The 25,716-nt window shown below is 46.8% G+C and overlaps 1 protein-coding gene across 5 annotated transcripts in view; it reads left to right on the top strand.

Annotated features, from left to right (window-relative positions):
- LOC147128841 (thyroid hormone receptor alpha-B) overlaps positions 1-25,716 on the top strand; it is an 88,865-nt gene that overhangs the window by 20,806 nt on the left and 42,343 nt on the right. For all 5 annotated transcript variants that reach the window (XM_086015902.1, XM_086015906.1, XM_086015904.1 and 2 more), the window contains one exon: positions 22,486-22,566. The gene's annotated coding sequence lies outside the window, so the exon portion shown is untranslated. The remainder of the gene's footprint in view (positions 1-22,485; positions 22,567-25,716) is intronic.

Genomic DNA, 25,716 nt, shown 5'->3' with positions numbered 1-25,716 from the left:
CAAAGTGACTTCATGTGTCTGCTTGTGGGAGCACATTGTGTGCACTCCACTGCCTCCCCGCTCCTTTCCCTCCCTCATATGGTCTGTACATTTATAAATAAACACATGCATGTGTGTGCGTGTTGTAGGCATTTCCAATTCTTTATCTGGTACAGGATGGCGGGGGGTGATTAGTTGAGGTGACCAGAGGCGACCCCCCAGCCCCCCCCCCCCTCCCCTTTAACCTCGCCTGCCGCCATCCTTGCGCTATGCGCATTAGCGCTTAGCCGCTCCGAATAACCTTTGCGTCCGCTCATCTTACATTTGCCATATGTGTCCCTAGCCTCACACATTGAATTCAAGTTTATCGGGGTTGATTTTTTTGTTGTTGTTGTTGTTTTTTATAACCAACACAGCTGCGAGGATAGAGGAGTTCATTTACAAAAGCAAAGTCAGCGTTGCTGCCGTCTTAGCAAATTGGTCACATTGGTTTAGCAACTTTCCTGACCCTTCCGGCAACTTTGGTGTGTGCAGAAAGCAATTCTGTTGCACTTCAATCCGTTGTCGCTAGCATGTCAGGCTTTTGTTTTTGGTCTCGAAAACATCAGTGTGACAACGGACTCAGCCTTTTACACAGCAGATGTTTCACATGGGATCCATTTGGGCAAATAAACAAAAAGATGAAGAAAAACCCCCAAAATGTTCTGTTCTGGTTTTGTTACCGCTCTGGTTTCGTGTCTGTTTTTTCCCCCTCGCATATTTGAGGTGAATTATGTTAAATATTGCGGTGCTGGAGAATGAAGTCACGCAGCGGAGGAATAAGTTTCAAATGTAAGTTAGCAGTCACGGCTGGCAGAGTAAAAAAGAAGTCAGTCATCAGAGGACCATTTTCCACATGTACTTTGTATATGTCAATAGTGAAAACCGTGTTTGTGTGTGCCAGCTGATTGTGTAATCAGCGCCAACCAGGATGTGATTAATTAATCGGCTCCCGTCATGGGTAATGATGAACACACCGAGAAAATGTGAGAAACGTACACCAACAGTCCTCCCCTCTCCCTTGGCTTCAAATGGAGTGGAAGAGCTACTGTAGTTTCCGAAAACAGTCAGTGTTGCCAAATTAGCGACTATTTAGTGACATTTATGACCCCTCCAGCGACTATTTTTCAAAAAGGCGACATTTTAGAAACGCACTTTGAGTCAAATGTGAGGAACATCGCCAAAGACATGGTGGCCATTTACAGTAACCGTTGCAAATGTATTAAGGTTGATGGATCAAATCATTCGCTTAATACGAGCGAAATCGGCAACATTTTTAAGCCTTTTTTTGGGGGGGGAGGAGAATTCAACAAACAAGAGTTCAGTTGCCTCAATTGAACCTTTGCGCATTTGCTATTAGGCTAACGATGACGGATCGGTCCGGACCGATTGTGGCCGTTAGCATGCTAATATCTTTACTGATGCGCGTTTGCAAACTTCAGGGGTCATGTAAACACAACCGATCAAATCCATCCATCTTCTTTTACTGCTTGTCCTCATTTGGGTCGCGGGTGAGCTCCATGGAGCCCATCGGGCAAGAGGCGGGGTACACCGGTGTACCCTGGACTGGTCAGTAGCCCCTGGCAAGGCGCACGTAAACAAACCACCGTCCATCCATTTTCCCTTGTCCTCATGATTGCGGTTGAGCAGGAGACTACATGTCAGTTCAATTCTAAATCAGTTTGTAGAAGTTCAAACCACATTCCCAGTAAGGTCTTCTTTTAGCTCGTAAGATCCTAGACAGCGGACCATTGGCAGCGAAGTGTGGCAGTAGCCACTCCACATCGGCTGAGCTGGACTGGATTGATGATTTTGAGTTTTGAGGCGGATGTGCTGCTAACCACTTGGCCGCTGTACCGCCTGACCAACTAAATGTTAAAATGCAATTCAATCCTGTGGCCCTTTTGCTCTGAGAATAGAATTGAATGGCATTTTCCTTGTTGTTGTTTTTCGTGTATTGCATTATTTGTATTGGACTAAAACAAAGCAAAAATAAAAGCAAATGCAAAGGCATTGGCGACAAAATGTGCCGTGCGCATTACATCTTAGTACATGGCGGGTAAAAGTTTGATTAAGGTTAATATGCAATAGAGAATCCAGGTGGTGGTATGCATGGTGAGCATAGACCTGAAGATAGTTTGTTTGTTTTTTTCCCCATTTCTTGATTTTCATTTGAAAAAGAGCATGATTCTGTCCATTTGTTTGCGTGTGAGTGCATTTGTGTTCCCACATGTGGCCTAGAAAGTGGGTCAAGTCATGCGAGGAGGTGGCCGTTTGTGTTCTCAGCGGCGAGCGGCGGGACAATTGCGGCAGCGCGCATCTGGCCCACGCGGGCCGCTCCGAAGAGGCGAGGCGTGGCGAGAGTCGTTCCGCTTGGCGAGCCGGCGGAGGAAAGGCCTCGGCTTGGACGCGGCCCAGCTGATCAATCTCTCCGCTGGCTCGCTTACAGCGCCGCTGCCAGCCGGCGAGCGAGTGAGGCCCGCATGCGAGAGCTGAGCTTTTCAACTATGCAAACAAGCAGATTGCTGCGAAAGCGAGCGAGACGGCAACTCGCGCCGGATTATTGCTGCGCTCAAACCGCATTTTCTTTCCAAGTTTGCGAGCCGGTCTGAAATGCAAATCCAGCCGCTTTGATCCCGTAAGAACGCGTCGGGCTTGGGCGCGCTAATGAACACGCCTGTTCATTAATAGCGATTTAAATGATACGCAGACACGCCGGCACTTCTGCCAAACCGCTGATTAAAGTGTCAACAAGACCACAACGCGAGCGCTTTGAGGCCTTTTTGAGGCCGGACACCGCTCATTGAAGTGAAAAACGAGAGCCACACTCATTGATGCACCGGAAACCTTTTATTGAGCACATTTGTAACCCAAACAAATTGCAATTGTCACACAATAAAGAGCCCGGCGTCTTTTGTTAGCTTGAACTTTTTCCTGGCCCAATCATCCACTTGTTGGCGTTTTGACATGGCTGCCAAGTTCTGTCGATGCAAAGCGGGAAGTGCTTTGAATTTGAAACCGTTCAAGTAGTTTTGCCGCAAATGTCTTTTTTTTTTTTTTTTTTTTTCCCACCTTGGAATTCACTCAAAGACCGCTTTGTAGATATCTCTCAGAGTAGCTGTCACCCCCCCCCCCAAAAAAAACTGCCAAAAAAAAAACGAGTTAAGAGATTCTTTCCGCAGTGTAAACCTGGCAAGTGAAAGGCGGCGGGATGCTGCAAGTCATCAGGCAGGTATTGACGCTTGTGGTTTTGGGGCTCCTTTCGACAGCACGCGGTGCTCGGCGAGCTAGCAACCGCCCCGTGCGCCTCACGAGCAGGTGGCGAAAATACTCACACTCCGTACCCAAGTAGAAGTGCGCATACTTGTGTCAAAAGTAAAAGACTGATTCCAAGGCCTTTCCTTCAAGTCCCTGTAGAGGGACAATAAATGTCTTGTAAATTTGACACACCACAGAGAAGAGCGTTGTCAACATAAACAACTCAAGTATATATAACGAGCCCTCGAAATGGTAAAAAATCAAGACCTTCTCGCCGCTCTTGGAACGCTGCGGCCGCCTTTGCTAAACGTGCTGCAACCACGGCGCGCTCAGCTGTAAACTGTCAATCAAATCTTATTGGACTGGACTTGTCTAGCATCGTTCTTATGCTTACTCACAACTACATGTTGGCGCTGCGAAAATATAAACGCTCGAAGACCTGGGCCCTAATCCAACACCTCCCCCCCCCCACCCCCTCACCACTTGCATGTGAACTTGCCGATTGCATCATAAGCGACAGATCATCTTTTAACGTCATTTCTGCTCTTTGCGCTGTCAAATGTTCAATTGTTTGAAGTCACCGAAGCGCCGCGCGAGCTCGGCCGTCACGCCGCATACGACGTTTGTTTACGTGGCGCCGCCTATAGCGCTCAATGCCTCCTTTGTGTCCGCCGCTTTCGAGGCTGTTAAACGCGCAAACGGAGGGTGAAAACTGACACCGTTTGGAGGGCACTTGCCTGCGTCTTTCTTGGAGCGGAGCAGATGGTCACCATGTTGCGCTGATGCCACGTCTGAGTCCTGTCAGGTTGAGTGGTCGGGTGTTGCGGTGCATGTGGCGTTTATATACATGTGGCTCAGTACCTCCAACTTTCGTCGTTTTTTTAAATTTTTTTTTAGCAATGTCAAACGATCTTTATAACTTCCGCTTAAAACCCGGACTAAACTTAGCACCACCCTGACATGCATAAATCTTAGCTGTCGAGATTTATGATTTCGACGTGCTTCCTTGACACCAATTGCTATTTTCCAATTACAGCTTTGTGTCCATCTTGTATCATTTTAGGGCGTTTCAGAAAGGACCAAACGCCACCAATGGGTGAGTTTTGAGTGAATAACTCAGGACAATGTGTACAGTCTTCAAACCTATCCGAGGTTTTTCGAGAATCCCGTGCATTTGATTGCGGTTGCTTGTTTCACATCACCCCTCTACCAGTCAAAACCTTCAACCAATCATCTTCACACATCTTAGTCTTTGTCGCAACAAAGGTCCCATTGGATTTGACTGATAATTAGTTGATACTGTACCGTCGATTTTGCCAGATAATTTGATCCTACCGACATATGTTGACTAGTTCCGTGTCACAATATTTTCTACCAACCTTCAAAAGGGATTGTACAACAGTCATCCTGTAGGTTGATTGAGGTCGTTTTCACTTGTTTCACGCCACTGTCAGACATCATACTGAAGATGAATATTTGATCAAAGTTTCATGTTTCACACCACTTGTCACACAATTTCAACCTTCACACTTGGCGGGGATTTTTGTTTTTTTGTCTAGTTGATCTTGCCTGATATCCGATCAAAAACGTCAGTAGTGGGACGTCTCATGTGACACGCTGCCTGTCATATGTCATCTGACGGCCGTAATGCGTTTCACTGCAGCAGAGTTCCAGTAAAACAGAGCATCGCTTAATTCAATTGCCCGGTTTTGCTGTAAACTTATTGGATGTGACATTCAGGGAATGTTTATGCGCTTGTAAAGTCTTTGTGGGATCCTAGAGGGGCAGAGGTTTTCTTGAACCCGACATGACGTGCGCTACATTTATGTATGTTATCTTTTGACAGCTGGGGGCCGATGACTGACTGGCGTAGCTTGTTAACGCGTCAGCGCCGGTCGCACAGGTTTTCGACGAATCCGTCTCCGTCTTTGCTGAACAGGTGCGAGGTGTGTGCGACTATTAAACCCCCGTGATTCCCGTGGGCAACCTAAGCCTCAGGTTAGACACTTCATTTGGCTAAAGGATTAGCCCGCTGAGCCTTTTAGTGCTAAGCCGGTCTCAGGGAAAATAGAGCATCGCTTTGCATAGACGGGAAAACCACGTGCCGTCGCCTCGAACACCTCCCCTATCATCCCCGAGCTTGGCAGTGGATTTCCCGCATCGTAGCGTTCCCGCTGGGATTTGGCTAACTCCCGTCACTATCAGTATCCGCCGCCTCTAAGCCCCCCTTTCGCTCTCCCGTGCGCCGCAATGCCAGGCCAAAGAGTCACGCGTCTTGTGATTCTAGAACCAGACCCCCACGCCCCCCCCCACCCCCACCCCGAGAGCTCCCGTGGGAAGGAGAGGAGCAGCGAGGTGATCAACACAAGTTCGTCTGCGTTTTAATTGCAGGAGGAAAGGAAGGCGAGTCGTGTCAGCAATCATGCATGAATTATTCTGGTTGGAACAGTGACACCTGTTGAGACTGTCATGCCGGTGCCTGATCTCAACCTCAGTGGGCAGATTTTTCCCAACCTTCATGTCAAATCTCATGGTACACCAACAAACAAAACGTTACAAAGATTATATAAAGTAATTTAATTTTTATTTGGGGGGGGGCTATCTTTTGCTCAGGACAAAGCCATGTCTAATATAAATTTATTGCTTTGGAACCATCTGGTGGCATCTTTCTGGATAATTGAAAGGATGCCATAGCTTTGGCTAATAGAAAAAAAAAACGTGCATTGCTGCTCATTTGTGGAATCTATTGGAAATTACAAACCTTTTTTTTGGGTGGGTGTCAATTAAAACCCAACGATAAGGAATTTCTTGTTGAATTAGGGGGGCTAAAAAAGCCAATGCCTGAAACATCGGCTGATATATGAAATAAGAAAATGAATGGACAAGAGGAAATGAATTGTGCAACCGATTCAAGAAAAAGCAGCAGAGCATTAATTATAAATTATAATTTTACGTTGTGTCTGTCAATATACTGTAACTGTCAACAGCGCGTAGATGGATGAACAAATAGACATTATTTGTAGTCACAGAATAATGTGCGGAAGTTTGGAAAGTTTCCCACAGCACACCTAATGATCCCTAACATGGTTGAGAATACTGATGTAGATAACATTCAAACGTCGATGTGGAGTCTACATTTTGTTTTGTTTTTTTGCCACCCTCCTTTGTCAACACCCCCACTTGTTTGAGTATGCGGACGAGCAAGTTTTTCATGCATGCGTACATTGTGTACATACAGTAACGTGGGTCATGAAGACATTCAAATGTCTCACATATATATTTATTTCATACGGGCAACGCCCGGTGACACTCAAGTGAAAAAATTGCAGGCAGTTTTTAATTATTATAATTACTGTCTCTACTTGTGATGCTGACATTTGAAGGAGCGCCACTAATAAGATGTTTTACTTTAGTGGCACCGTGTGGAGAAGCAAAGCATGCTGGGAGCTGACATTTGCCGCCATTCGGGTAGCAACAACATTAGTGTCCACGTCTGACGCAACATTTGATTTGATTTGTGCAGTCTAGTTTGGCTAGCGGCGCGCTTCATTGACAGATGGGAAGTGGTTTTTGCGTGTCAAAAAGCAACCACTTCCTTTTTGTTGTGTTTTGGGTTGTCGCGTCCATGGGAAGAGACGCTACGTTGTTGTCCATTCCTTGCAGAGACTTTGATGTTAGACCAAGATCACGTTTTACGCTTTCACGTAAAGCAATATTTTGACAAAGCGGAATAGGAACAAGTAAAAACAAACATCACCGCCAAACACCAAAATGTTCAATCATATCACCAAACGTCCAAAAGTCCGTTAGCTGACTTGCAATGTGAAAGGTCACGAGCTAACTGGAATTCCCTTGGATTTTTAACCCACAGCACCGTCTTTTTACTACTGTGTCCGGTGACCACGATGAGCAGTTTGACGTGTACGGGCACATAAGCGGATTTTTAAAATAGTACTTATTTTTGTTTATGAATAAAATGGGCAAATTAAACGCCTGTTCAATGGCACCTCTGCCTGTAAATGCTCTGTAAAAAAATGTCTTTATTTTTCCTCTCCTCTCTTCTCTTAAATGTCTCCGATCAGACTGACGCTTGAGCGGAATCTAATTGTGACTCATAAAATCTCCGTCGTGATGTTGAGACCGTTGCTGCGTTCTAGTTGCAAACTGTGATGCTGGGGCGATAACAGTATAATGTAATATGAAGGCATGATAAGTCATCTAAAACTAATGCTAATCTAATACGCCTGAGTTGTCTCTTGTTAGCCGTTAGCCCCTTTCTGGCCTCATGGTTGCAGTGCTAAAAGCAAAAATCCTCCGTTAAGTTACGTAATGCTGCAAATGGTGCCATACTGGCTCTTAAATGGTGGGAATCCGTATGCGAGCAGCTAGCCTAGCCTAGCCGCTAAGGGTCTTAAATGCCAAGCTAAAAGCTCCTCTATATTGTGGAAATCTGTGGTTTGTAGCAATCTTTTTTTTTTCTTTTTCAATTGTTTTAGTGCATACCTACAAAACATTTGGGAAAGGCACACCCGAAAACAAACACTAGTCAAATTACTCGCCCTACCTCAGCTTTGAGCCAATTAAAAGCTCTGATATGATTGTGACGCCTCACATGAATGTGATGTTTATGCCTGCTCGCAGCGTTTGCAGGTCTGTCAGGCTCTTTTCTCACATAGAGTTATTCAGGTGAGGCAAGGCGACCGCGGCAAAATATTTGCGGCTTGAAAGCACATACAGTACCTTGGGGCATTTCCAACATGTCGAAATACGTAAATGGGTGCCAGTCGCCATGTTGAGAACGTTTGTCTTCGGGATTGCGTTCCACTAGGCTCCTTTCTTGTCATACGGAAAAACAAGAATACGATTTCTCTCATGTTGTCTGACTTAGACTCGCTAGTTGTTGTTGTTGTTTTGTTTTTTTCTTAGTTGGCATCGCTGCTTTTGTAAACTAGCTCCAGTGTTGTTGTTTTACATTTAATTCTTTTAATAATTTGGTGAAAATTGAAGTTCCTTTATATTAATCATGAATGTTTAGGTTGGGCGTTGTTTTACATTGGCTTTTTAGGAAAAAAAAAACAAAAACCTGTGCTTTAGGAGCGTGGCAAAATGTTTAACACAGCCAAAAGCAACTGAAGTGGACCGGCGCTTTTTTTTTTTTTAATTTGTGAAAGATCATTTGCATTTTTGTTTTGCTGTTACATCTGTGACATTGCAACACTGTTCCCCGGTGATTCAAATTTGAATCAGCAAAACCAATGGTCAACAGTTGGCCACTCATGAAAGCGATCGGCAGAACACGGCAAAATTCCGAACGGCGAAGTCGTTTTTGGCCGCATCGCTCGCCGTGCGGCGGGCCTGAGACGCTAACAGCTGTGTGTAAACATGGTTCACTTGATTGCGTATCCTCGCGGAGAAAACATGTTGGAACATGCTGACAAATGCAGTGCCATTATAATAATGATGATGATGGCAGTTAGCAGTGATGGAAAGCATCTTATGGATCTCAGTTTACACCGCAAACACATTTTTCTGGGCCTTTTGGCCTTTGTGCTACACAAATATCCACGTTGTTTTCCGCCATTTTTCCTTCTTCCACCGTTGTTGTTGTTCTGCTTTTTCAAAGTCGCTTTCTTCGGGCCAAATATGTCATAATTGTGTTCTGTGTAGTAACATGTTCTCCATTAGTTGATGCAGGAGGTCCATTACAGTGGTCCTGATAGAAACCAGGTGAATGCGCGCGCACACACACTCCATACATCAGCCCCATTCACAAGCCGGCTTTTTCTTCGCTGCTTGGACAGCTTCCAAATCAGTGAACAGTATTTTGCGCCTCCTTGTTAGAGAAGTTGGCGCACCGTGACTCGTTAAAGCCCCTCCAGTCCGTCGTCGTTAGCCGAGACGTGCCGCATGCTCGCGCCGTCTTTTTTTATTTTGGAATGAGTGCGCCGACAATAAAATTGCACCGGTCCACATGAAAACACATTTGCCGGCTGTCAAGTGCGTGTCCAAGCAACAAATGGTGCCATCAGTTGTAGCAGTAAGGCCAGCGTAGCCAATCAAAAGCCTTACAAAGTCATTTCTGGATAGGGCGCTGTACTGACAACAAATACAGCCCTCGAACCCAGTTTCACTTGGCAACATGAAATTTGATAGGCGTGTCTATCATGAGTAGACCCACAAAAAAGTCTCAAGAAGCCATGCCCGAAAAGACACAGGCAGTCTCCTATTTTGGTTGGAAGTGGCCATTTTTCAGTCAATTTTGTCATTTCCTTTGGGTATCTTTGAGAAGGTAGGCATGTCTCTCATGAGTAGACCCACAAAAAATATGAAGAATAATGACTGAGAAGACACCTGAAGCCTACCATTTTTGATTTGAAGCGGCGTTTATAGGCTAATTTCCAAAGGTCCTTCAAAAACGATCTGCGTGATGAGAGATGATGTCACAATTTGCTACCAAATTGGAGCCACGCATCGTAAACGGACGAGTCGGCCTCGCTTGCGAACAAACACTTGACTTTTGGTCATCGCGTGTGGACGGCCAACGTTGGCCAAATTTGCTGACTCACCAGAAACCGTTAAACTCAAATAAGTCTGCTTGCAACTTTCATGCCCGAGGCAGGCTAGTGCAACCGAGGTGATGCTTGTGTCTGCAGGTGGCCCCGCCCATACCCGCCCTGTACGTTTGTGTAGAGTTTAACGATTTATGCATCTGATGTCTCGCACGCGTTTTATCTTTCATTGCAGAGTCACTCTAAGTTTCGGCCTTGACCTCTGAACCGCCCGTGAAGGATTTGCATGCTTGCCTGAACGTGATTGATGGTGGGGGAGGTGCTCAGAGCTCCGGGAAAAAAAAACGCTGACTGTGTACGCAGCCCGGGCCTGTTTACGGAGCAGCGCAAGCATGAGGCCTGCTGAGCTATGTGGTCAGGAGAGGCCCGTGTTGTGTGGAACATACTGTACTCCGCTGAGGCTGCTGCTGCAGTGGAGCGTCTATAAATAGCTGGCGCTGATAACCGGGGGAAGGCAAGAAGAAGCGAAGGGGGGGAAAAAAAAAAAAAAAAAAAGCTTGCTGCTGTAACGGGTTTGAAACGGACCCACCAAGCCGGTTGGCGTTTGAAGACGCTGCCGGGGGCTAAAGGCTCCCTCTAAGCCCAGGCCGCAGCACGCCAATCCTGCTCTGCTTTGAAGCAGCACAACAGGCACGTGAAGAAACAAGATGGTGTTCTGTTTCTGCAGCTTCTTGTACAAATCAGAGTCAGACTGGGCGTCTTCTGAGGCAGCAGATTGGAAAGAGGCTTTCAGGAGTGTGCGAGGAAAGGCTTCGCTTGCCTTTTGTCGCGCTTCGGTACCAGGCATTTTCAAAAAAAAAAAAAAAAAAGTTCCCGGGTTTGAATGCTGGCCTGTGAAAAGACATAAATGTGTCTTTGGGATTGAATGACTTTAAAGTGGAAGTCAACCACAAAAATGTCTTTACAAGAAAATGTTTTATGCACCTTAACTAGTCTAAACACAACATTCTGATTAATGTTGCGTTTGTGGAGTATGAGTTGAGCAGTAAAATCCACCCGTTTTTAACCATCTCTTTGGGCGGCCATTTTGCCACTTGCTATGACTGAAAATGACATCACAGTTGCTCAGGGCTCATGGTTTTCTGAGGCTGAGTCATGATTGGTCGCGACCTGATTTTACTTACTCATATGCCACAGACGCAATTTTAATCAGAATGCCATGTTTAGACTAGTTAAGGTGCATAAAACATTTTCTTGTGAAGACAGTTTTGGGGTTGATTTCCCTTTGTAGATAAATGTAGTTGTTGAAATTAGCGGGCTCCCCGTGCTTATTTCTCTTCAATCATCTTTAGGTAATGGGAAACGGTGACATCTGAAGTGTGTTCCCTATGTCCAATCTACTTTTTTTTTTTTTTAAGGCATTGGAAATGGATGCATGATATTCAGTACATTATCGGCAGTTTTATACGCAAGCCAGACACCACACTTGACAGGGGTGTGAGAATCCCTTGAAGCCATAAACTCTCTGCTGCTAAGATAAATCATTTTTGGTAGCTCGTGGTCTCGCTTTTTTTTTTTTTTTTTTTTACTGACGTATCACTGGACCAATACGAGTGCTTTGACATGTGGAGGCGCGCGTGGATGATTTTCAAAATAAAACTTTTTTCAGACAGATGAGAGGGCAAAAGATATCGAAGAAGTCTTGTTTGGGAGATCAACCAGCAGAGTTGGTGTCGGTAGCGCCACATGTAAACAGGTTTGCGCTCCAGCTGGCATGACGACAAACGTGAGGCTAAATCCTCCGCTAACGCCGCGCCCGCTCCAGTGGCGCTGCGCCAAAGCCTTGTTGTGCCGCCGGACATCTGTTGTCAGCGGCGCGCGCACACACACACACACACACACACGCGCACATGCACGCGGGAAATCTAAACAGATCACTTCCTGTTGTTCCTGTTAAACCAAATGGCAACCAATTTAATGTCTGCTTTTTGTTTCACTATGTCATCTAACTGTACGACTGTATTATTGTTACTTTATAATTTATATTATATACTTATTTACTCTTCAATATTTTTTATTGCCGGGAAGGTTAGCTCTTGCAGATTGCGAAAGCTAATGGGGATCCAACAACAACAACAACCAAAGCCCTAATTCACGTGTTTTTCCGGTTATAAGCCGTTGCGTCGTCGTTTTGTTTTGTTTTCTTTGTGTTGCGAGCCAAACTTTTTAATGAGCAAGCGCACCACAACAGCGCGTTTGCATTCAGCTCATTTGAATAAAGCCTAGCACCACAATCACTTTATTGAACAAACAGTAACAAAATAAACACGTCATAAATAAGCACTTTCGTACACAGGTTGCTATGGCCACAACTGACGCCAGGCGCTGGTTAGCCAGTTAGCAGCCGGCTGCTAGCCAGAGCTTGTAGCAGCCAACGCTACACTCTCATTCGCCGACCCCCACGTCACTCACCAGCCACATGCACAGTCATAGATGTTAAAATGTGGAACGTGACCCCCTAGATGCAAATAATGCAAATCCATGTTTATCTGATAACTCGATTAAGGGATTTAGAGATGTCACTCACTAGACCACGCCCCATTAAAAGCACAATGCGAAGGCACTCAGTTGTTTTGACTTTCACATTGCCCCAAATACAGTAAGCTGCAATTCGTCTCGTAAGTGTTAAAGGACCCAAAAAAAAGTTTATTTTATTCAATTTTTTAACTAATCAGCCAATTAATCGGTTATCAGAATTTCATTCTGCCAAAAATCATGCCCTGGTAATAATGTTTTATGAAACCAGTTTTTATTCAACACAGTGGCAATTCTCCTATTTGAAAGCATGTCAATTTCTGTCGATTTCCGCAATGGAAATTCCATTTCATGTCAATGGGTAGTATTGATTTGCTATCAGTAAGCCAACTTTTAAGCTTGCTCAACCAGCAAATGAAAGACATAATTGAAGGCACCACTGTAATGCGTATTAGGTGTTGTGCCAAAACACACTCTTTGTTCTCATTCTTCTTTTCATCTCTTCAAATTCACCTGCTGGCTGTCAAACTCTGTCTCCATTTGCCCCCCCCCCCCCACCCTTTGCACCTCTACTGTAATTCACTAACCCGCCAACACACACCCACACACACACATGCACACACACGCACATTTGGCTTGGCTCCCTGTGCACACAGCACTCCCAATGTTCCCATTTGGAATTCTACCAAACCCTCCCCCTATCACACACACGCACGCACCCCCCCACATACACACACACACACACGCACGCACCCCCCCACATACACACACACACACACACACACACACACAGTCTTGTTTCACCATAGCAACCCAGTATGCGTGTTCTCACATGCGCGTGCGCACACACACACACACAGCGTAATTCCATATTTGCCACATTCCCTCTCTTTTCTCTCTCTCTGCACATCCCACTCGCAGCTCCTCCTCTTACAGAGTTCCTCCAGGAATGTTGGCGGCGGTTCAAGAATCCTAAATCAGCTCCAGGCTGCCGTTGGGGGCGAGCGAGGCGGGTCGGACCAGGCCGGGCCCCCTCGCTGCACGTCTGTCGCCCCCGCACGCCCCCCCCCCCCCACCCCACCGGGGACTGACAATCACAACTCTGACCTCCTTCCCCGGCTCCGCTTTCCTAAACGCCCCCCTCCCCGAACATGACCCCTCTCAAACTAAAGCCAGCGTATCCTCTCCGTCGTCTTTTCACCACCTGATAACGTGTCGGGCTTACGCGCCAGGTGTCGGCAGCGGCGACGTGAACCGCCAAATACAGTGGTGCTTTGACTTACGATCTCATAACTCAATTCACTCGTGTATCAAAACAGCTTTCTCGAAATGTCACCAGGCCGTTCCGGCGTTAGTGTTTTCCAGCGCCGCAGACAGCGCGGAAAAAGCACGTTAACGGGTCGACGTCACGCTGGATTTCTTCTGAATATCGGCACTTTGCTATTAAACGCACTCGCGCCGCCCAAGATGGCCCATTCGGACTCAGCGGTATTGACACGGCGAGAGGATGTAGTGGAGCCACTTCTCCTGCTGCTTGTCAGCCCGCCAAGGTCTTGCAACTCTGCCATGAGTCTGCGGCCTGCTAGTGAGCGAGCGAGCGAGGAAGGGAGGAGAGAGAGTGAGAGAGAGAGAGAGAGCCAGCCAGCCAGAGAAAGAAAGAGAGGAAGGTAGTAGGAGTTGGCCCAAAGACAAACTTGGCGCCGATCAGCTGGGAATATTTGGCTTGTCGGCCTTCTCAAGCTTCTGGGTGACTCGCAGCTGCACAATTTGTTTACTGCTGTCATGAAAGGAGCACGTTAAGCTTTTGTTGACTACCATGTGCTTGTAATCACTCCCTATTCACTATACGTTGTTCTACTGTATATTCGTGAGTTTGCCCCTTTTGCAGCGCTGTTGAGTCAAAATGCACTTCCGATTTCATCCCCGGTAAACCAGTCCCTTCCATGGTGTTTGACCGTGGCAGAGTGATCAAGAGTACAGAATAAGTGTCTGGGTTGACGGTTTTGGCCGCCGAACGTTTAAATGCGCGGTGGTGTGTTTGATTCCAAATGGCGACCCGCCGCTGCTGCTGCGAGCCTGAGAAAGCCTTTTGGTGTTTGTGTCTCGCCCCGTGATAGTCATGTGACTTGGCCTTTTCTAGAAGCTTTAGGTTTGGAACCTCCTCGTGATTTGTTGGTGGTGGGGCGGAGGGATTTTACTTTGCAAGAATGAATGTTCATGAATGTTCAATGTATAAGGCGGGGAAACATGGCCTAAAAGTCTCGTCTCTTTTAAATGAGTCTTTTTTTTTTTTCCCCTCTTCCTTTCAGTTGATACGATACTAAAGTCGCGTTAAAAAGGATTTTTCCAGCTAGATTCCACGTGTGGTGTATGTAGTTATATGTTTACATAACACATTACAATACATCATAGCACATGATGAATAAAGAGTTCTAAACAGGCGCAGCAATCATTTACAGTACTTTTTAAATGTCGTCGGGATGAATGAGGTGAGTTTTATTCGCGTTTGTGGGGCAGTAAAATGAAAAGATCAACCAAAAAAAAAAACAGTTCATTAACTGCTGGAACTGAGAGTGTGGGTGGTGGTATGCGTGGTGAGCAGAGAGCAAAGATAAGGCGGGGTCTTGTCAATGTATAGCTAAACATGATCCAGTGAACTTGTCTGCGTGTGCTAACTTGAGCAACAAAATCAATCGCCCCGCCCTACGTGCCTTTCAAAAAGCAACTGTTGATATGAGAAAGAAAGAAAAAAAAATGGAATTTGTTTTTCAAACCATGTGTGGACATGATCTTAGCCTTTGATGAGAATGTGTTGAATCCAGAAGGCGGAACGAGGTTCTGCTGTGTCAGCTGGTAATTGGCGGTTAGCTCTGGCCTTGAGCACTAAAGGTGAGAGGTCCAGTTTGCTTGTTGTTGTAGTTGACGAGAGGGGGGGCGGGGGGGAGGCAGAGGTGGCCTAGCTGCAGGCGGTGCCGGAAATCTCCATCATTAGCGGGAAACACGAGTGACCTCGCGGCGTCCCACCTGACCGACTTCCCCGTTTTAAAACCTCGGGGCTGGGAGGGGCCAGAGGTCATGTGACTGCAGCCGAGGCGACGCTCTTCCGGCTGCATCGCACAAACTCTTGCGCAGCTTCGTTTTTGGAGCCCGGAGGCAGGCAACATCCTAGAGTCGGGCGCAGTATACAAAAGCAGTCAGTGTTGCCAAAGTAGCGATACGTCGGGACCTTTCCCCGTCGGCTCTAGCGACTATTTCATTCCCGCTACAAAGCAGACTATAAGTGGAATAATTTTCCCATTGTTCTCCGTCCGACAAGTATCGAGCCAAGTGGAAGGCAGTCACGGAGTCAATTGCCAAAGACACTGTGTCCTTTGTACGTTGCAAAAGCAGTGATTTATCCACATTGGGAACTTTGGACTGCTTGTGGGAGTGCAGCTTTTTCTATAAGCAACGGCGGGGAAATGGGTTAAAAGTGACATTTTTATGAAGAAATCCCGGGATTTTATATTTGATACTTTTAACATGTGGAACTACATGAGAGCCAAAGGGCCACTAGAAAAATAAAGGGTGTTTCTGTTTTTATAACGCGGCTATAAAGCGGAGAGCCTTATCGCAAGGCAAAGTCAACGCAACACCGTTTGCGGTTTGACGCTGTGGCGGCCATATGACCGCCAGTCATCGGCCCAAACATTAGCTACACCTGCACTGTACATCTGGAGACATCCAGAGTTGTATCAAAAAAAAATATATATATATATATATACACTTTTGAACGAACACTCTGATTCAGTTGTGACCTAGCCAGGGTGAGCCCCGCCTCTCGCCGCCCTAATTAGCATCAGAGCTATAGAAAATGGATGGATGGATGGATCTATATTTACCCTGCGGTTGGCTGGCGACCAGTCCATTGTTTGTCTATATGGGCCCTGACATTGACTGGCATTGTGTGAAAGGAAAACGGCTGGTCTTCTGTTATGTTCCCAACTGCGTCAGTTGTGCAGCAGCGGTGTGCAAAATGGAGCTAGTGTCAATCAAAAAGTAGGCCTTACGATGACCTCAATAAATTCTGGTCCAAGTAGGAAAAGATTGATCGTTTTCGATGTGTTCAAAATCAAATTCATGCGCTGCTCCCGCACTTATTTGCGGAGGGCTAAAGCTGAAAAGCTTATCTTTTGATATTGAGGCTTAACGGACTTCGTTATGTCAACACAAGCAAATGATCTAAACAGAGCGGCTTTCTTTCAAGGTGCGCCGGGATGGCGTTGTGTCGATTCAATTGAAGTTCCCCGTTAAGAGCCAGCCATCAATTTTGTAGATGTTTTATTCTGAATTATTCCCATGGAAACTCTCCAACGTTGAAGATTCATGGGATTTTGCAACCCTATGCTTGTCACTCTGTCACTCGCATAAACAGTTGAACAAAAATGCATTGGTTGATGTTAATAAGTTATTTCTGGACCAATTGAATACATTTTGGTCGGATCGACACAGCAGTCAAGGAATCACTACTCCGGAAAAGTGTGACATGGCGTCAGTGTTGTTCTTGGCTCAGATGCTGCGGATGATAGGCGTCTTATCAAAGGCGGCGATAAGAAGAGCAAATAAGTCTTTTTGAAACCGCCCGGCAGTGAATGAGTTCAGAAACGAGCGTGTCGCTCTGTCGGGCGCAGCCATCCACCAAGGTTGAACCATTAACAGAAGCCATATATTTTGTTGAAGTATGATAGCATTTATCACATGTAAGATGACACTGTACTTTTTTTTTTTTTTAAATTTCGGTTGGACTTTACCATTTGTCAACTGTTTCATCTCGCGGTGGACCTTTTTTCCCCCGCTGCCCAGAATCAGTGGTCTAATCCTTTGCATCAATTGTGTCATCTCCCCAAAGAAGGAACTAATAAAGCCAGATTATCAGTGGCCTCCTAGCTTGCAGCTTCTTTGCTGGCCTTTAGCTCTGGTTATCGTCACATAACCACGATGACAAAGCTCAGTCCTAGTTGGCCAATGGACACACGTTGGCAGGCGCACGCTAACCCGGGCCGCCTTCGATATCGGGTCACGGGTAGCCAAAGGCGTTGGTGCATGGCGTCACTTGCGGTCTCGAGTAGAACGCGTAACGTAAAACACCTTTCGAGCGCGGGTTTGATTCGGAACACGTCTAATTGGAAACTTCTGGGAAAAGCGATTCGGAGGAGGTTATGTTCTGCCTGAACCAGATGCTAATGTTTACCTCATGTCGGTAATGGCGGCATCATGAGGAGAACGGCTACGATGTGTATGACGTCAATAATCTCACTGGAATGATTTATGCGAGGAGGAGTGATGTTGTTGCTGTTTCTTCTACCTCATATGACTTTGAACAGACGTCCGTCCGTCCAATCTGTCCGTCCATCTAGCCATCCATCCATTCTTTTTTTTTAAAGCCGCACAGGCAGATGACCTGGCGCATAGTATGCGTGCATGCAAAAAGAACCGTAAGTAAAGGCCAAATCCAATTTGATCATTTCCCCGCGGCACACCCGATGGAATCGCTGCTCCCATCCAACCTCCGATTGCTCGTTGGTCCACTTCCCGCCACATCCGCCCGCTCCCTACATAAAAGCAACGTCGCGTCGGCTGCCGCCGCGCTAATTGCGGCCCGCGCAACAGTCCGCTCTCTTTGTGCGTGTTTTCCGCCTCGTTTGTCGCGACCTCCTCGCCGTCCCTTCGCGTCTCCTTGAACCAGGCGGCCCCATCAACAAGGCCTTGTGTCTCGCACGCCGGCTGCCTCTCAATCTTGGTCATCACCTCCCCCCGGCTCTTGTGCACTTGACGGCGCGCGCCGGGGCACAAAACCAGCGCCCGTGCGAAGCTCGGCAGCAGATTGACTCAGGGGGCCAATTCAAGGGCGTTGGGACCGAAGCTTGTGAAGCAGTGGCGCTCGGTGCGCTGCCGGAGGGACCATTTAAGAACATTTGCACACCTGGGAGAGGGGTACGCTGGAAACCGGTTCGGAAAACGGTTTTGTTTTGAATGCTACAAAACAACTAACGGAGAGCACATTGCTCCCAGATGTGCAGTGTTGTCGTGCACGCTATATTGTTTTTGTCCTCTCAGGAATGACATTGGTGGGCTGCCGCCTGTTACCGTATATGAGCATGCCGTCATCGCGACCTGACTTCATGTGGACCCAACTATTGGGTCACATTCCACTAACAGGAAGGCAGAAAATGGAGTTGTCGTCCTCCGCCAAAGTTCCTTGGATTCTTAGGTTAAAACATTCTACGAGATGTTGGGAGTGCACAGGCGGGCCTGAAAACGGACCAATTTGTAGCTATAAAACCGAGCAATGTAGTAAAGTTGTTTTTGCGTGACTTGCTACTTTTAGCCACTGTTTGACTTGGTACCACAGCCCGTTTAGGCGAAAAACTAGCTGAGCCACTGTCAGCTTGCAGGGTGATTCTGTCATGAAACAACTGGCCTTTGCCGTTTCCACGACCAGGACTGGACACGGGAATCGCTGCCTTTACCGGTTGTTACTGTGCTCCCCTTACAGGATCTCAGTCTGGGATTGTTTTTTCTTTTTATTTCTGATTCTGTTTCAGGTTCTACCACAGCCCGTTCAGGCAACATGCTTGCTGATAGGACTTAAGCTTCAACTGTGACGTTTACAGCAAATGGCTGGCCTTCGGACTAGCACTAAACCTTTCAAATATTGTCTTACATCCACTTGGCCAGACCAGTCACTACTTTTACCCACGGTTTCACTTTTTCTTTTTTTTTTTTTTTTTTCTTTTTTCTTCTCATCCTGTCAGAATGTGATCTGAAATCACGAGCTTGTACCTTTTCTAGGACAGCTTCTCTCCGAGTGTGAATTGAAGCATTTGACATGATCATTTACTACTACATGTGAAAAGATGAAACCCGGTCTTACCTCGTTCCCCTTGGATGTCATTTTGCTCCTTACCATATTTAGCCCTCCATCGTCAGAGGCTCATCAGCCCGCGGGCGGCTCTTTTTAATCAGAAGTCACCATCTTGACAGGCACGCAAAGACACCATTAAAGCCTTACGCTCGCCACCAGGGAAGGGGCGCCGCGGCCGACCCCCTCCCAGGGCTGACTCGACCCCCCCCCCCCCCCCAGAGATGTTTTCGGGCCGACGTCCTCGCATGTGGCGAGTTGTCCTGCTGCCGCTGCGGGCCTCCGAATCCTCCACGGGGAACACTCGCCGGCGAGATCCAAGCGGCGAGAGGCGGGGGAGCAAGGAGGGCGCACACAGCGTGAAGAAAACAAGGGGGCGTCTCGCGTGACTTATCCAAGAGCTCTCCAAGCGGAAGCCAGGCCGCGCAGTGCTGTAATCGCAACGCTTTTGCATCAAGAAATAACAGCGGGTGATTTTCCCCACTCTCTCTCCCTCACTCTCTCTTTCTTTTTTTTTTTTTTTTTTTTTAAGCAAGAAATAATTGTCTTTGTTTGCACACAAATCAGTGCAGCGAGTGCTCTTTTCCACTCCACAAGACGCCACAGCGAAAACATAAAATCTATTAAGAACGCAGACAGAAGTCAACTTGTTGTGGGGATTTCTTTTAAGCGTCACGCTTCCGAAAGCTCAAATGACGCATGCATTTCTCACTGTTTCTGTTTGCGCAACAGCTTTGCGGTTCATATCGACGCAAACCACACCGCGGTCACTATGCACCTATCATTCATCTTTCGGCACGCTGAAGGTCAAAACATTGAGTAATGTACAGTGAAGCAGCACCTTTTTGTCCTATTTTTTTCTGTGTATCGTCCCTCCAGCTGTTTGCCGAAAACCTCAAGCGTTTTGTGGTCCGACAATAGCGCTCCCGGATGCCACAAGATGGTGTCAAAGCCTGGGTAGTGGGAGAGTAGAAATTAGTGTCAAGGAAGTTCTTTTAGACTGATCTGTGATTTTGAAAACAATCGCTAGTCTCCAATTTTAGAATAACCTATGTGACAGCACAACGTGAAGAAGATGGAAATAGAGAGAAAGTCAACCGTTGTTAAGCTCTTGATTGACTTATTGGGGACTTATGATTAGCAAAAAAAACTGGGACAAGACTTTCCTCATCCATGTTCTTTTTTTTTTTTTAAGAGAATTCAACCTCTGAACAAATTCAACCCGCAAGTCAAGGTTTGCAATCCAGTGTCGTGGACATGCACAAGGAGGGTATACAGCCAGTGCGTCAAACTTCAAAGCAAAGAAATTGGCCACAGGCACAATTTAGTAGGGGGCGTGAAGCCATTTTAATTTAAGCTCAATGTTTTTGATTGTGCTCTATCGTGCTAAAAAAAAAAAAAAAAAAAAAAGTATTTTTGACTTATCGCGGCTACTTCTTAATTGGACTCACGCGGCTCCCTCGGCATCACTGGCGCTACCTTTTCCCCGTGCTGCAGGGGTGCTAGCCTCCAGCTAATTAGAGGCCTGCCTGTGGAATTCCCTGGCGACAAAGGGATCCATTCATGCTGGCGGCGCTCAAAAGGTCGCGCTGGCTGACAGCGGGCGCTCCGAACAGTTAGCGCAACGGAGGCACGTCGTGGCTTTGAAGCTCGTCTTCGTCCAGCGTCACCCGAGCCGCCACGCCCCCTTCTGCGCATCGGGGCCGGTGACTGTCACAGGCCGTCAGCTCGGCTCGCGAGCTCAACTTGAGCGCCACGTCGCAACCGACCCGTTTTGGACGCCGGGCGGCTCCACCTGGCGAGCAAAAGTCTTGACCGTGTACCTCCTGTCATTGCCTTGCATGGGAGAAGGGAGAGTTTGTTGAACGAACAGTAAAAGACAACCACAGCAGGTCCCCACTGCTTTGCACCTTTTCAAATGACCTGTTTTATAGCATATTTAACGTTTACAGGAAGTAAACATTGTCGCTTCTTTTGCCCTCGTTTCCTGTCCCGTTTGGGCAGCAACCCAGCTGATGGTGTTTACAGCATATATCAAGCCTGTAAAAGGAGTCATCGTACTGCTTTCATGAAGTCATTCTTTTGCCCTTTACATCAGGTTGTACTGCGGCCCGTTTAGGCAGCAAACTGGCTGACAGATGTGAGCTTGCTTGCGATGCTTAACAGAAAATAACTGACCTGTGCCGTCTTCACTTGGCACCCTGGTCGTACTGTATGAGTCAGTCTCTTTTTTTACCCTCTGTTTCAGCTTGCGCTGCATCCCGTTTAGGCAGCCAAGCCGCTGATAGGACGCATGCTGATATTGAAAATATCATCCCGTGCTGTTCCTCCTCATAGTGTTCCGGTCGTAACGTACGGTATGCATCGCACCTTTTGCCCACTATTTCATTTTGTAGCGCAGCCCGTTTAGGCAGCAAACACGCTGGCATGACGACAGCCTGCATGGTGATGTTTACAAGAAGTGGCCTTAACACTGTTGCCAAGCCGGCCTTAGAACAGTTCGAGGAGGCTGTGAAAACCAAAAGAAAGGCCGAACTCGTCTATCAGACGACAAGAACGATCCGTCGCGCTAATGTAGCGTATGGGTGGTCCTCGCACGTGTGTCACCGGCAGCTTCCTCTTCAGCTTCCTCTTTGCTTTCCTGTTGCGAAGCACTAAGTAGCTTTTAGTGCCGTCTCCTCTCTTTGTCCTTCGCAGAATCTCTCCCACTCCGCGTCCGCAAATGAGCTCATCGTTTTTATCCGTTTGTCTTGCTTGCGCCACTTCGCGTATGGTTTCGAGAGCATTACTAGCAGCACGAGTGGGGCTGTGTGTACAAACCTGCTTAATGGAGTAATTGCTCATATCTGAATTATTTAATACGGTTTGGTATTGTCGAGCTTCGCTGTTGATTCCGAGCCCAGCGAGAAGCCCATTAGAACGTTGCACGGGAAAAACACATTTATTTCACCGATGGTCCGTTATTCCGTCCGAGGTACTGCAATTTATGTCATATTAAAAAAATGAGTATAGTGGTTGAATCAAACTCATTCAAATGAATGGAGGTGCCATTAACCCGTTCCAGTCATGTGAGCCTCTTCGGATTTGTTTCCATCACCTTTCTTCGTAATAAACAGGCCAAGGCTTGAAAGAGAGTGAGGAATAAAGGTGATGAGTTTTGCTGTATGGCATTGTTAGTCTTCTATACGCTAGGTGACCCCCCCCCCCCGCCTTTGTCTTTGTAACGCCTACCCGCCCTCACTACGCTCTTTTCGTGTCCCGCAGGGTGGAGACGAGGCGGACCGTGCCACGCAGGAGGCCCGAGGAAATAATTAGCCGTGCACACAATCTCACGCAAGATGACTGGTAGGTGGACCGAGCGCACGCGCCTCTCTTCGTCACGCTTTGTTATGCTTCCTCTTTTGGAAATTGGACGTAAAACACCAAGCGCTTATCCACATTTTGTGTGTCAAATTGAGGTGAAATAAGATGTATGAAAAATAACGCCAATGAATATTTGCAACTACAACTTTCTGCCACACTTGTGTTGCTGCCGGTCGATCTATTGAATAGTTAATTGGCTAATTTAAAATCAGCAACCCTTTTCATAACATTATTTAATCCAATGTAAAGAATAGAACAGTTTTACCCTTTTTTTTTTTTTCCTTTCTTTTTGCTTCAATTCAATGGGCATTGTGCTACTCCTTCGGGTGTGCATGCTTTGACCACTACGGGGTAGTATAATGCAAACATTGTTCAAATATCCCTTGCTTAAAAAGCCCGTCTATGGTGTTTCCTATTATGTGTTAGCATTAAGCTAGCAGCCTTTAAGCCAAAGTGATGTGGTTGTTTTAAATACACAAAGTGTAATTCACTGTATCATTTTTTTTTTTAAAGAAATTATTAACTTTCATAATAAGCTCATCAGGTGCCATGACTTTCTTATTCAGGCAACTACTACGTCACTTTTTGGCTGCCTCGAGTGTTTTACTATGAGTGTGTGTGTTGGCAGCTCATTGAGGTTTGTTTTGCTTCATCACGCTCTGATTGTGGTTAAAAAGGCCATTGCTACATTCTAGCCATGCAAAAAGGCGACTAGGTCAACAAATTCATATTTATTTTGCATCTCAGACTTTGTCCTCTCGAATGTTTGCCCTCGGAGGCCGACGCAGGGCTTCCGAGCTCGTGTTGGAGCGCGGCCGGGACGGCACTGGCAGGAGAGGAAAAAAAGGGAGGAAAAAAAAAAAAAAAAGAGAGAGCGAGGTCCTCCCTTGGCTCTTGATGGCTCGCCAGCTTCCGTTACATAATGTCACTCGTACGCTTGTGGGAATAATGTGTGGACAGAGTGATTCATGAATGTGGATTTTGGTGCTTTCCGCAGAGCAGGGGAGCGAGCCAGGAGTTTCTGTTTCATCATGTCGTCTGTTGTTATGAATAGAATCAAGTCAAGATGGCCGGGTATCCCTGCAAGCTTGAATGAAGCATACGCTAGCACTCGGAAGTTTTGGGTCATTTTGTGTCTTCCACGGAAAGGCACCATTGTATTGAAGACTGTTTGCCATCAAGTGATCATATCGCAGGTAGGCCTTAATAATGACGTCACTTGTCACAAGGGCGCAATTAGGGATTTGGAGGAGTAATTGTAAGCGGTGTGTTGGTCTGCCTTGTTGAGGCCGACTGGGCGCTGCAGGCAACTGTCACGCCAAGGCGCTGCGGCCCGCGGCTGTCGGGCGCCGTTTTGAACTTTCCTCCGGCAAAACGTCGCGGCCGGCCGGCTCATCTGGCCGCACATCTGGAGGGCGTAATTGTGCTTTAATCCCGCTTTAAGTCCCCAAGCGGCGCTCCGGTAGCGGCTAATGCGAGAGTCCGAGTCGACTGGACAGATGTTGCGGGACTCGCTGTACTTGATTCTCCTGGGGAAAAAATAAATAAATAAATGTGTCAACATGGAGGCCAACCGATGAAAACAAACGCTCGCAATGGTATTGACGAGCTGACTTCACTGGCGGAGTGATTTGCATCAGTTTTGAATAGCAAGATTTTGTACCCTCAAATTTGTTGGATTTCGGTTTTTTTGTTTTTTTTTTTGAAACCCTCCTGTTGTGTTTGCATCTTGCCAACGATGCTCATGGATCAGTTGGGCCCATCTGCCGTATAATCGTCGAAAAGTAACGCAATTATAACATTACAAATTCTGAAGTTCTTTTTTTCTCCCCAAGAATAGGAAGCCAAACTGTTTAATGCTAATATTTTCAAACATCTCAATTTTTAAGGAAACATAACAGGAAAAGACATCAACAGGCCCCTTCCCTTCTCCATTGAAGTGTGTGTGCGTGTGTTCCACTTCAATAGGGTTCTTGACTGGCCATTATATGAAATCATGCTGATGTCACTGCACAGCGGTACCTTGACTTATTAATTGAATTTGTTCCGTGACCAAGCTTCTAACTCAATTTACTTGTACATTAAGTCCATTTTCCTCATTGGAATGAATTGAAATGCCATTAGTCAGATTTAGCAACAACCCTCCCCTCCCCCGCACACAACTCCCCCCCGAAAAACAAAAAAAATTCTTGTTAAATGTGTAAGACCAACACTTGCATAAAATAAATCTAATATTGCTCATTGTAACACAGATTCATGTATTGCTTATTTGTTGAAAAGAATACATAAGAAGAGCATCGCAATTATATTCAATTATTTTCAAAACCATTCAGACCTACTCAGACTTTTCAACGTTCACTTCTGTCTCTCGTATACGTACAATACAGGATGTGCGCTGTACTTCACAGTGAGTGTGCACGCGTGTGTGGGTGTGTGTGTGTGTGCGTGCGCAGCACCAGGTGAGATTTACGAGGTGTTAAGAGAGCTCGCCTGTAGCCCACTGCGAGGGGGGAATGGGGGGGGGGGGGCGCGGCGGTGCTGTGAGGCCGGCACTCGTGAGCACGCTGCGCCCCTTCAAAGGCGCCCCAACCCCCGAAACCTTCAAGTGTTCGCCTGATGTCTGCATCACCCGCACCCCCGCCAGACGCACCTTCTCAAGTGTCCGCCCGCCGCACCGCAGGCATCCGTTTTGTTTTTTTTCCCGCTTCCCGTCAGAGAGTCGTACGCCCGTCCGTCTCGCTGCAAGGGACCAATCGGTGGGTGGCAACACCAATTTCAACAAAACGGGGCAACCCGCTGCTGACGTGTTGTTTTGAGGCTCCAAATACAATAAATGTACTGTTAAAAAATTTGGAAGGGAACCATCAAAACGTGGTGCGCTTGTCAAGAAGTGGATGACCACAAACAAGAAGAAACGGGAATGTTTATCAGCCGTTGCGTACACTGTTGGAATCTCTCTCGGGAACATTTTTCCTTGGTGAAAGTTCCCGTGCAGTTTTGATTGGCTGTTGGATCTGCGACGTTGCGATGACGTTCATCACTGATTCACATTTTTCATCGCAACAAAACCAGACGCCGACAGTCGGCATGTGTGCACTTGGCAGCATTGAAGCGGCGTTTGAGTTTAAGTCC

Source organism: Filicampus tigris, chromosome 19 (assembly GCF_054856515.1).
Source record: "Filicampus tigris isolate MCC_2025a chromosome 19, RoL_Ftig_1.0, whole genome shotgun sequence".
Lineage (NCBI taxonomy): Eukaryota > Metazoa > Chordata > Actinopteri > Syngnathiformes > Syngnathidae > Filicampus > Filicampus tigris.
This window is presented reverse-complemented; position numbering and strand designations above follow the sequence as displayed.